Below are 11,338 nucleotides of genomic sequence, written 5' to 3'. Positions count from 1 at the left end.
TGTGTTTAAAGCTTCAGGAGCTCAGCTGGAGCTGCTGCTTTGCAGCTGAGGAGGCAGAGGATGGCTGTGAGGGAGTCTCGGCAGCACCTGAAGGTGAAAGAGCCCAGTATTTCCTTTTTCACCCTCACCAAGGCAGGAACTTTGGCTTATGTGCTGGGGGAAGTCCCAAAACTGACAGCCCCTAACCAGCCTAACCTGAAAATTTAGCCCTACCTAGAGGGTAGGGCTAAATTTTGCTCATATAACAATAAAAATCAAAGGAAGATTAAAAGGAGAGGAATCACCTGTCACCACAGGTTATGGAATGTTCAAAAAGCTTTGTAGGTTCTACTGGGTTCAAAGGAATGTTTAGCTACCCTGCTGACACAATTGGTTTTCCTGCTTTCTTGTTTTGAGTATTTGTGCTTCAGCTGCAGCTCTGTCCCTTTCCTGCACAGTGGGCCATCTCCCTCCATGGCTGTGTTCCAACAAAAAGAAAGCTTGTACATGGGACAAATGACAAAATTCTACCTTGTCCCCAAACCTTTTCATCTAAAGTCTTAATTGTGTGTAAGAGGTACAAAAGCATCCAGGCAGCCATTTTCTGCACTCACAGCACAGTCAGGGCTTCTGGGTTTCTAGAGTTCAGCAGTGGTTGATTCTTCATAAATACTGCTGAGTTCCTTCCTCTGCCTGCAAAGGGACAGCTCTGTGTCCTCATTTTCACTATTAGGGTGTTTTTGTAAAACTCACCATTATTTTGTACTTGGAAAACATGCTCTCTCTTCAAGCATAAAATTTTGGCACAGATAGACCCTGGGGCTTTTATACAGTAAATTGATCAGATTATTTTGTTTAAAACTATTGTTCTGAATACAATTAGAATTTCTGGCTCTTGGACTGTGTTCATTTTGGCCTCATCACAGCTAAAATTCTGACTTGAAGCCCATATAAATATTTGCCCTTTTAGCATTTATTTTGATTCTAATCATACTCATAGTTTGGTTGCCTTTTTTAAAGAAGAAAAGTATATATAAATCAGATTAAATCACTTTGCTACAGTTTTGCCATGAATGTCTCTTCTGCAGAGCAAGATATCAATGCCAGATTTTTCCAGCAACCTCTGTAGACATTTACTCTACTGTCCAGTAATTGCTTTAACATGTATTTTCCTGCACAAGCTAACTATTCACCATTAATTTTATTAGCAGGAAGACTGCCTAATGTTCAAACTCCAGAAATTACTACACTCATTCATGTTTACTTGAATACCTCAATCAGTCTTAACAAATTTAGCACTGTGCTGGGCAAACAGGCTGACCTCTAGCACCAGAGCCTTGCAATGAAACCCCAACAGGTTTGAGGCACATACCCCAAGCCTGCTCAGAAGAGATCCATTTCAGCCTTTAAGCACTCTCTGACACTGATTTATCCAGGAATAGTGTTTTCCTGTTCACTTCTGGAGGCAGATTTGGATAAGATGAATGGCTGGTAAATTAATATATGTCTGGCTTATAATAATGGAGTTCAGGTTTTTCTAACAAAAACAAAATCCATTTTTGGATGGACTTCAGCCTGCGGACTGACTCTCTCCACATTCCCAGGTGTGCTTTGGCATTTTGTAGTGAACTAACCCAGGACAATAAGACAGAGCCTTTTAACTCAGCTTGGCTGGTCGAGCTGAATAATTTTTCAGCGCGTTCACAGCGGCAGGCGCTCTCTTTTCACAGTGTACATAACACAAGTTAGCATTTACAGCGAGGCACAGGCTGTGCTCTGCTGTGCTGTTTCTGAGAGAGCGGCAAAGGCACGGCAGGGGCAGGGCCAGCAGGCCCCAGCGCAGAGCTGCCAGCCTGCGGCAAGGGGCAGCTCCCGATCTGCACAGCACGCTGCTTGAGAACACTTCATTTAAAACATTGACACAGGAATTTATCACGATTAACATGAATTATTGCCTGCCTTGCCAGTTTCTGCGGTGCAATGGCAGCTGCTCTGCAAACACACGCCGCTCGGGTGACCTGGCTTTGGGGTTGGAAATGCAGGGCTTTGCAGAAGTCTCAAATCCCAAAATTGAAATGTGAGAATCGATACACCACAAATTTCTTTTGCCATATGCCACAGGTGCATTGTGAGCTATCTGAGATTCCCCCATGCATCACTCAAGATCCTATTTGATGCCTTTGCTCTGAAAATACTTTAAAAAAAACCCCTCAGTACACAAGGTACCCCATTTTTACCACAGCTTCTGGGAGAGGGAGATAGCATATTTAAAGCATATTTAAAGGAATTTACAGATTTTTCTAGCTTTACAAGCTTATTTTGTTGGGGTTTTTTTCTTTTTTTTTTTTTAACAGAAAAATAAATCCATGTTTCAGTCAGTTCAACACATTATACAATAATGAATGTGCTGGAGTTCATTATTATAGCCGGTGATGTTTCTAGTGTTCATTACTCAATATGAGTGTATCTATACTAGAAGGACATAAACAAAGGTCCAGATGGGAAAAAAAAGCAGATGCTATGGCCAGACCTGATTATGAAAAGCTCCAGAACTGAATCCAGTGACTTTTTGTCAGACTAATGAATGCTATGCTGAAAGGCAGCCAGTAAGGAACTGGATATTTAGGAGAATATGTCACTTTCTTGGATATCTTTTTCCAGTTGTAAGTAACTGTTACTGTTAAACATTCCTGTTTTACTATTTGCATTCATCTGGCTGCAGCTTCCAGCTGATGATCTTCCTCATGCCTTTCTCCACTAGATTCAAGAGCCCATTAGAAGCCATTAAAGTATTTATATGCTGTAATCAAGTTGCCCCTCAAGCCTCTTCCTGATGAACTGCATAGATTGAGCCCCTTAAAAAAATCTCTCCCTGGAAGGCATTATCTCTAGCCCTCAAGGGAGTCTGGGAATACTTACCCCACTCTGCTTGCTTCCTAACTGCTGGCTTTTTTATTTGTTCTATTTTTTTTAAATTTTCCTCTTTTTACAACCCTGATCAGACCATCTTCTCCAATACCAATTTACCAAGAGTATACAAAACCGTATCACAGATTTTCTCCTAATTATTATGCCTCCTTTAACCATCTGGGCATTTTTTTCTGTTCTGAATACATATAAGCAGTTGTATATGAAATATAGTCTCAGTTGTCTGTTCCATTCAGCAATAAACACAGCACCTCTTTCCACAGCTGTAGCAGTCAATCCTTGTTCCTAAAGATGAATTCTTCCATTGAATCACTCAAACAGTTTAGGAAGTGGCTCAGATATTTCTGACACTCTGCTCCTCCTGTTATTTAGTATTCTACCAATCACTTTGTTATCCCATTTTTAATGCTTACTCTCAGACTATGGAGAAACTGCACCTCCCATTGAACCTGTGCAGTGAGGTGCACTTTAGAGACTTGGTTTTGCTATGCTGATTAAAATATATATTGTAGTCAAAAAGTAAATATTTAGTATTCTACCAATCACTTTGTTATCCCATTTTTAATGCTTACTCTCAGACTATGGAGAACTGCATCTCCCACTGAATCTGTGCAGTGAGGTGCACTTTAAAGACTTGATTTTGCTATGCTGATTAAAATATACATTGTAGTCAAAAAGTAAACTTAACCCAAAGGTTGAAATCAGCTTTGTCTGACCACAAGAATTTCACTGGTGGACTTCAGTTCTCCATGTCAGAAATCTTCTTCCTAAGATTTTTCTTGCTTTTCTATACAAAATGAGAACTATATCATTTTTATGGAAATGTCATTAAGTAAATTCCCTGCTCTTACACAGTGATGGTGATTTTTGCTGCTGTTCTTTTGCATTCCAAAACTTTTAATATATACTGTTTGGTTTTCCCTCACTTCTTACTTTCTATGTTTCTAATTTCTTACTTTTTCTCATAAAGTAGAATATGATTATAGCTAGAGCAACATTTTCATATAGCCAAGGGATACTGGCTTTTTGTCCATCCAGAAAACACTTGAAGATCCTTGAGATTTCTTTGACGTTTTGTGTGCATACATGTCACAGTTGTGATTATTTTTGTTCAGCCCTGATAAAGCAGACCTTGGGGGTCAGTCACCATAGACATCAGTGCTTGGGACTGGCTCTCTCTCCACTGGCTTGTATCCATTACTGATTAATCAGGACATGACCATCAACTTCTGTGTAAACACCAATTTCTGGCCCACCAAGTGACTCCTTTTACTCCTTATAAATTAGATTCCAATTGCAGCTACTGTGTATAAAGAGAAAGAAATTTTGAAATAGAAATGTGCCTTTAGAATTGGGAACTTTAATAATGATCCACTTTAGGTGCCTAAGAACTATGACACATGAGCTTAAGGGTCAAACTGGCCTTCCCCTGTAAACCTTGATCTTTTCACCACATTTTGGAGAAGGACTTAGGAAATTATGTATCATGTTCTCTCATTTTATTTATGATCCACAAAAGGCTCTCCACCAGTATCACCTGATGGACTTTGCAGCAATAATGCATTTGAATCAGAACTAATCTGTTCTCATTTGCCGATGTAATTAATGTGAGCAAAGGTCTCCATAATACCAATTAGCAGACGTGCATCATCAGAAAATTCATTCAGATTCATCCCCTTCCAGGCTCCTAATTTTCCCAAAATATTATCTGAGTTCTGTGCAGACCAAAGGCTTTTGATAAACTTGGCAAATTAAATGGTTCCAGCTACCTCAGTGCAGATAGCTCTATTCTTCATGGCTTAAAATCCTATCTGCAAAATCCGTATGACTTAGAAACACTGTCACAGAAGAAAAAGATAAGCTGCTTATGGTAGTTGGAAAGTCATGTTAGATTACAGTGGAATTTGACTGTTTTTCTGGAGGAAATCCACATGTGTGTCAATTGTAGCAGCTAGAATTGGGTCTCCTGGTTATTTATGCAATTGGGGTAAAGAGAAAATTCCCTGGACAAGCTAAAGCTGGGAGGGCAGCTGCTGTTTCCCTCCCTGGCAGCACAGCACAGCAGCCTGCTGGGCTCTGCAGCCATGCCCCCACCTGTGCTCAGGGCTCTCTGCACAAGTGAAGTGCAAGTGGAAAACTGCTAAGCCAGAACCCGCCAGGGAATTTCTCTTTGCTATGCCTTGGTGCAAAGCTGTGTAGTTCATTTTATGAATGACTAGTACATTGCGTGACTATTTCTATTTTTATTCCCTGTTTCAGCTGACAGATTATATAAATGTGTTGGTACAGCTTCACGTACTACACAAGAGAACTGAGTTTTCAAGCAGGTTATTCTGGAAGCTCAACAAAGGAAACAATGATCCCAGGGAAGAGCTAACACGAAGAGGAGAAAGAGGCTCAGATCAGTATGTGAAGGTAAGATCAGGGAGACAACATGATCTATCAGGAATGTAATTTCTGCCTGTAATTGCCTTCTTTCATTTTCAGTGTTGAGTGACACTAAGTGTATGGAGAGACCCGATAAACATGCACTGAAGAGAGAAGGGAATACAAGACACAACACTGCGCACTCACAACTCAGGGGGGCAACTGTGTCCTGGGCTGCATCAGAAGAGGGGTCAGCAGGTTGAGAGAGACGATTCTACCCCTCAACTCTGCCCTTGTGAGACATCAGCTGGAGCACTGCATCCAGCCCTGGGATCCTCAGAACAGGAAAGATGCATACCTGTAAGAGTGGGCCCAGAGGAGGCCAGTAAGGTAATCAGAAGGCTGGGGCACCTCTCCCACAACTCCCTGGGGTTGTTCAGCTTTGGCAGCAGAAATCGTTGTGTGCTTTGAGACCATGCTGCCTGACAAGCACTGAGGGTGATTTGTGTTTGAAAGCAGCTTAGTGTTTAACCACAAAAAAAATGCACTGAGAATTACCTGCTTTTCAGATGAGACAGGTAAGTAGGGTGTACACAAACCATGATGTGCACTGCTTGTGTTTTCTGGAGACTGCAGCAACCAGGAAACCATTTCAGAACACCTGAGATAATCAAGCCTTCAGACAAGGACAGTTGTCATCAAGCCGTGTCATGGGATTAAAGTCAGAGCTTAAAAATATTATAGGAGACAATTTTATTGTAACTAACAATGAACAGGAACCAGCAGCTGCACTGAAGCAGAAAAAGCAGTGAGGGAACACCAGCCCAGTGACTGTGACTGCAGACTTGCTGAACTCATTGAGAGCCATGACAAGGAAGGTATAAGCACCCGATGCAAAAATAATGATGCTGCCTGCAGGAGAAGTTTGGAAGCAAAAATTGCCAAAGGAAGCAAGAACTAAAATGATATTACTTAAAATATGTGTAAGCAAAGTACATTGGCAAATAAGGAGGCCCTGAGAATACCAGAGGAAGTACCCTAGACATTAGGAAGTACCCAGAGAGAAAACCCAGTATCACTGTATCAGCACTTTGCCCTGCACCAGGAATATTGAGGGAAGGACATTGACAAATGACTGCATGCCTGGACAAGTAAATCAAGTTTTCTACTCATGTATGCCACAGAAAGCCACAGCAAAGAGGTTCTGGTGTATTTTTCACCCTGCTGTGCTGTCTGCATTTCAGCTGGGAAACCACAATTCAATTCAATAAAATGGTGAAGCACTCATGCCAAAGTAACGAATTGGAAGTCCTAAGCAAAAGGGTTCAGCAAATATATGCTGGAGCAGATATATATATGATCTAATTTTTAACCCTCCAGCTTTCCCAAACCTTGTTTATGTATTAGTCAGAGATAAGATATAAGGTGAAATAAACATGGGATTTGTTTTTTCCTTTTAATATATGCTCTGATCAAAAACTGGGATGAAATTTCTGTGCTGTAATTGGCACTACTCGAAGCATATTTGCTTTTTGAAGTCAGTGATTAGTTGAAATATCACTCTTCTCTATGGCCCACAGTCAATCTCTAAAACAAGCTACATAAGTGATTTTAGGCTGTTATTATTTTTGGCCGTTTGCAGAAATTTTTCAGCTATGACTTTTCAAATTGAACTGGACGCTTTCAACTGACATGACAAACTTTAGGCAGAGTCCCTTGAATCCCCACTCCTCCAGCCCTCATGCTGTCTAAAGAAAAAGCTGATTTCCTTTCACAAGCTGCAGGCATGACAAGTCAGCACTGATTGTGAGGAATAGAAACAAACTCCTGGTCTCAGGCTAGTTCCTGATGGACAGCAGAAAAGGAATTTCAGAAAAAGCCTCCTATAACACCAGAGTAAAAAAAACCAACAACAACAAAAACTGTGTTAGTAACACAAATAAATTTGCTCTGCACCCACAAGGGAAAGCAAGCATTTTTTGCAATCTCTTGACAATTTTCTGGTAAATGCCTTGACCCCAAACATCACTGTTTTCTGTCCTCTTGTGTTCCCTTTTGGCAGGTCTGTGCAGTGTGTTGGTGGTACACCCCTGCTCTGTTTTGTTTTTCTGTCTGTGAATGACAGCTTGTTTCACTGGGGTGTGAGCAGCCGGTCATCTGGCAAGGACTTGCCAAGACTCCAACCCAAAAAGCCAATCTCTTCCTAGCTCCAAGCCTGCAAGGCTTTAATGAGGTCTTGTGGAGAAGCAGCAGCTATCAGAGATTCATTAAAGATGAGGACATCCTCACACAACTACTAATTGCTCCAACTCACTAGATTGTGTTGTTTGTGAAAACTGGAGCCTGCAAAAAAATTCTCTCAATTTAAATTTTTGCAATGCTTTGTGCCTGTTTTGAAACTTTCCCACTCTGCCCATGAATCAAAGCACACAACAGATTTATTTTGTTTTTCATAATGACAGAAGAGAGTTATTCTGCTGGGCTCTGTGCATAACCCTGTCTAAATAAATATTCAGCTGCTGAAAACTCTGCTATTGTTAACTTTCCGAGAAATAATTATAAGGGTATCTTCAATACTATATCCTGTCTAGTGTATAACTATTCAAATACAACCTTTCTAAATATCCATGTGGAAAATATTTTGCTCCTACAGGTCTGATTATAGTAAAAGCCTAGCCTTTTAAGAAGGGATGTGCAAGTCACTACTGGATCAAAATATATTTCTTCAGTGAAATTAGAAAGCCTCTAGGATATATCAGTTTTGATCTCATTAAAAAAAAAAATCTGTTCATCTGCTCATGCTTTTTATGAATGCAATAACTTCCAGTTTACCCAAATAGTCTTTAGTTCTACCTTGTAAATTCTTTAAAATATGGCACTTGTCATTTATAACCTACCTATCAAAGTTTATGTTTGAGGGTGTTTAAATTAAGGACTATATAGACCAGAGTTGTTAGTACCTCTCACTTTGCTTAGAAATACACGTTAGAATCAAGCCTCAAGTGTTGGAAAATTATCTCTTGAGCTGCATTTCTACAGAAAGATAACAACCTGTGAAACCGAAGCTTAAGTAATTCCATTAGAAGCATTTGGGGATAATATCAGCAAAGAGTTTTGTAAATTAAACACAGCAAGAGATTTTAGATCCCAGAGGACCATGTTCAGAAGAGGCAAGTGGCAAGGGATGTGCACCTGTATGTGCCAGCTAAGCCCAGGTGACATAGTACCTGTGAAACTTTACTTCCAGTCCTGTCTTCCTCTCACCTGACTTACTCACTCAGGAAGCACTTGCACCTGACAGGCACAGAGCTGACTGGTTTTGCTTGTTTTCCTGGGTTGTTTTTCTTCTCATGGAAATATTTTGCACCCCAACTGGCTTTTTCTAGCTTATTGTAAGAACAGACTTGAAAGAGGGGCAGATTCCTGATCTGACGGAGGAGCAGAGCTTTGCTCCACAGTGTGGATTTGCCTTGAAGTGTCTCACTGGGCCATCTGTGATCTCTGCTCTGAAGCTGAAGATGCTTTTGAAAGAGCAGCTATGCAGATGCCCCATTCAGATGCTGAGAGTCTGCATTGGTTTAACTGTTTCTAGAGAAAGAGCTGAAAAGCTCTGCTGTGCTGAAGGGCTGTCCAATGTCCTTCATGGCATGATCATAGTTAACACCTTTGCACTACAGGAGGCTTAAACTGGCCAAAAGGATGTTTACCTGAATAGATAACAGTGTGCTGTGTGGGTCATAGCTATGAAATAATCCTCTTTTTCCATGGAAAGGGCATCATGCCCTCCTTGAAAAAATGTGAAATAAACACCTATGTGGCTAAAAGAAAAAAGCAGAACAAAGCCTCTGAAATACAGCTATAAAATCTCAAACTACAGCTCATAAAGGTCAGGCTCTCTGGGTATTCAACAGAGAGACTGGCACTTGCTGCTGTGGTGGCACTGGCTGAGCATTTAGGCTCGGTCCCTCACCAAACTGCTGTGAGCTGCTGGGCTGCTGCATCCTCACAGAGCTGTGCCCCAGCTGAGACTTGGACCCCTACTGTGCTTTCATGCCCTCTTCTCACTGGAGGATGATTTTGGTTTCCAGCTAGATTTGTAATAGCTGAGAACCAGAATACTTTTCACAGCATTTTGAATGTGTCACAGCTTTTGCCAAAAGAGGGACAGGTCAGAAACAACACTCTTTGGAAAAGCAATGGCTGGTTTCACTAAGTCTCCTTTGCTTTCCTAGTCCCCGAGGGTCTGACAGACTTAAGAAAAGCAGGATTTCCTTGCCTTTCTGAGTTTCTCACTGTGCTGCTGGATAAAGCCTGAGTGAGCACAATCCATTGCTGCTGTGCAAGAGCTCCCTGGCGAGGCCTCATCAGCCATCCTCAGCAGGTAGCCACAAGTGGCGTTGCCAGGGTGACCTCCTTGCCAGCAGCACTGTCATCTGCAGGGAGAGCCACAGTTTAGCTCTCACTGGTACAGCAATTAGATTTTGACAGTGTAACACTTAACCAACAACTCCATAATGCGAGGCTTTAGAGAGCTCCCTGAGAAAGGTGAAGCAGCCTCACTTCCAAAATGGTTTGCAGTCCCATGGGAAGGTAGCCAGAGCTCCCAGGTCAGAGTCGTGCTGCAAACCACACATGGACACAACCTGGGGAGACATCCCACAGCACACACACAGGAGCACCCAAGGGTGAGTGAGCAACACACAGCTCCCCAGAAATCTCCTGGGAGAAACTGCTTGTACAAGGCATTCAGTCAAAAACAGAACAACAAGTCAAAAACAGAACAACTTCCAAAGTGGGAGAAGAATGCTGTCTCCCTAAGTATACTGCATAGAGTGCAGTGCTGTCTTAGCACTTACTAACTTACTCCAATGTTGTTTTACACACTCTTCTAATCTACTTGAAATGGCACCTTTTCTTACAAATATTCAGCAAGGCACCTGTCTTCCTGCTGCATCCTAGAAGTGCCTGCACAGTCCCTTGAGACAGGGCTCAGAGCCTCAGTGTAGGCTTTTATTGTATAAAAGTAGTTGACAAGCATGCAAATACAGGTAATTCCAGAAATTAAAAGGCAAAACCAAAACACACTATGTTTTCAAGAGGGTCCATCTAGTGAAAAAAACTGTAAAAGGTCCATGCTGTAAGACAGCAAAGCTACACAGGTAAGAGTAAGCACAGGGCTGCTTCTATAAAGTATTTTAACACAGCAGTCATGTTGTAAAACCTATTCTAACCAGTGCTGAGAAAATCAAAACAAAATTGATGCAAAGAGGAGAAATGTGTTGGGATGAGTTAAGGGAATTAGCATAGCTAATAAGAAGCATGCAGAATAAATTAACTATGATAGCTAATTTATCTTCAACAAACACATTTATATGTAGGATTACATGAATGAAGGGAACATGCAGATTGTAACTCTCTGCAGGTAAATGTTCTCCCATTTGCATTTACACTGACTCTCACACTGCTTTATCTACAATAAATTATAAAGAGGATGACAAGTCCTTTTCCTCAGCAGTGCTATGGAGGGAAAGGTGGTCTGTCCAGTCACCAGAGATAATCACTGGCTGTGTTGCTCAGCTTCACTGTGCCACCTCTTGCATCTGTGCATGAGAGATGGGAACTCTGAGCCTCCCAAGTAAATTAGTACCACCACAATACAAATTAGAGGCAGGAGATGCTGAAGTCCTTCAAACAGAGAAAGCATCTGAAGAAATGTAAACACAGGCATGAGAAAGTGGAAGGTGAATTTCTCTTGTTTTATTCCTTAAAAATGTTGTGGCCAGTGATATTTCATATTCTTGCCATACTGAGTGACAAAAGCATTGGCTTGGGGGCTGCAGCAAGGAGAGTTCCCTCCTTGAGCCAGGCTCCAGGTGCCCTGGGACATGGTGCAGGAACCACAATAATTTTCACAAAATGTTTCTATTTAAACAAAGGGAAAACGGTTTTGAAGACAACGAGCCTTTGCAGCTTGAGAGTCGGGTGTTCAAAATGAATATTCTGCCATTAGAGTGGATGAGCACTTAAGGCCACTCATTTCAGTATTCAAGATGCCATCTGCTGT

Source organism: Passer montanus, unplaced genomic scaffold, assembly GCF_014805655.1.
Source record: "Passer montanus isolate IOZ18808 unplaced genomic scaffold, ASM1480565v1 scaffold42, whole genome shotgun sequence".
Taxonomy (NCBI): domain Eukaryota; kingdom Metazoa; phylum Chordata; class Aves; order Passeriformes; family Passeridae; genus Passer; species Passer montanus.
The sequence above is the reverse complement of the archived record's forward strand: the minus strand, read 5'-3'. Positions refer to the sequence as shown.